Genomic DNA, 1,988 nt, shown 5'->3' on the forward strand with positions numbered 1-1,988 from the left:
TGAACGATTGAAAGCCTGTAGAGACCGACAGAAAAGCTACGCAGACAAACGAAGGAAACCTTTGGAGTTCCAGGTGGGAGACCGAGTCCTTTTGAAAGTCTCACCCTGGAAAGGCTTGATACGCTTCGGAAATCGTGGAAAGCTAAATCCAAGATACATAGGGCCTTTCAAAATTCTCGCTAGAATCGGCCCCGTAGCATACAAACTCAATCTACCTTGCGAACTCAGTAACGTACATCCTACCTTCCACGTTTCGAACTTGAAAAAGTGCCTATCCGACGAGACTCTTGTAATCCCACTCGACGAGATCGAGATCAATGAGAACCTCAACTTCGTGGAAGAACCTGTAGAGATAATGGACCGAGAGGTCAAACGAACGAAACAAAGTCCTATCCCGATAGTGAAGGTTCGTTGGAACGCCAAGCGAGGACCTGAATTCACATGGGAGCGCGAGGATCAAATGAAACATAAATATCCTTATCTTTTTACTTAGTTATTTTGTAATAACTTAGTTGCTTGAACTCTAATTTCGGGACGAAATTCCCTCTAACGGGGGGATGATGTGACAACCCGAAATTTTCATTTGTATAATCTCTACAGTCAAATACTTCAAATAATAGTCAAATACATTTCAGTACATTTTTGGCCGGATTTAAGTCCATTTGGGTGTTTAATTTTAAAAATCGTCAAACGAATAAATAAAAGGAAGTGTCGTTATGAGTGATGTGTAGCAAACAAAACAAACAACACCTTAGCTAGGTGTTTACGGAAAAACAAGAGGAGTTTGGGCCGTAAACACCATTTTTCCAAGAACTCATGCATATAGCATGAGTTTACCCACTATTCCCTCACTTTACACTTCCAACCTCAAGAACACCCAAGTTTTTCTCTCAACTATCATAGGATCATTTCTTCAAATCCGCCAAAATGTAATTGTTTCCTTCCTAGATTCGTTCATACAACACTTAATCTAGTGTTTATACATCATTTCATCCATGGATTCTTGATTTTTACTTAGATCTTCAAGTGTTCTTCAAAACACCAAGAACACCAGGAACACACACTAGTGTTCTTGGGCCGTAAACACTCTTACAAGCTTCATATAAGTAAGTATACTCCCCCTAACTATTTATTTGCTTAGTATACTTGCTAATCCATAGAACGACCATCAAAATCCCCAAGATCATATGTGTTTATGGTCAAGGGATATCCTTGAACCGTAAACACCACCAAGTGGTGTTTAGATGCCCCTAACACCTTCTATAGCTTGGATAAAAGACTAGAACCTTGCATGAATGAACTAGAAACACCAAAACACGAAATGGTTGGAGTAACCATGAGTTTACGGCCGTAAACTCATGGGTTTACGACCATAAACCCAAGTGTTTACGACCGTAAACTCTCAAGGGTGGTCCAAGGACCGTAAACTCCAAAAGTGATCCATTTCGAGTCCTAATCACTTCCCAAGCGTTTGATGCAAACCTAGAACACTTCTTTGTGAGGTATAAGACCTTAAAACACACAAATGCACCATTACCATGAGTTTACAGCCGTAAACTCATGGGGGAAATGGTCCAGAAACCGTAAACACATATAGGGTTACCATTTGAGGAGTAAACTCCAATGTGAGGCCGTACTCTCATTAGATACATCCCTTTAGCACTCCTAGCACTTGAAACTAAGTGTTTCCATGTATTAGAGTGTCTTTACTTGATTATTTAGTTATTAAATAACTAATTAGATACATTTATGTATCACTACATGTTACATAGGATCAGTGTGTGTGTTCAAGTCCTCACTTGACACCTAGCATCCTACCCGACACTTCCATCCACTCCACTCACTGCAGGTGAGTTCATACCCCTAAATCAACCTTTTAAATGATGTTAAATGCTTTTAGAGGGGGGAATACAAGTTGAACTGTTATAGTTATTGTATCAATCACATGTGATTAATAACTAGAACAGACTACAAGATTTGCTACTGCT

Source organism: Lactuca virosa, chromosome 7 (genome assembly GCF_052849685.1).
Source record: "Lactuca virosa cultivar CGN04683 chromosome 7, Lactuca_virosa_CGN04683_v6, whole genome shotgun sequence".
Taxonomy (NCBI): Eukaryota; Viridiplantae; Streptophyta; class Magnoliopsida; order Asterales; family Asteraceae; genus Lactuca; species Lactuca virosa.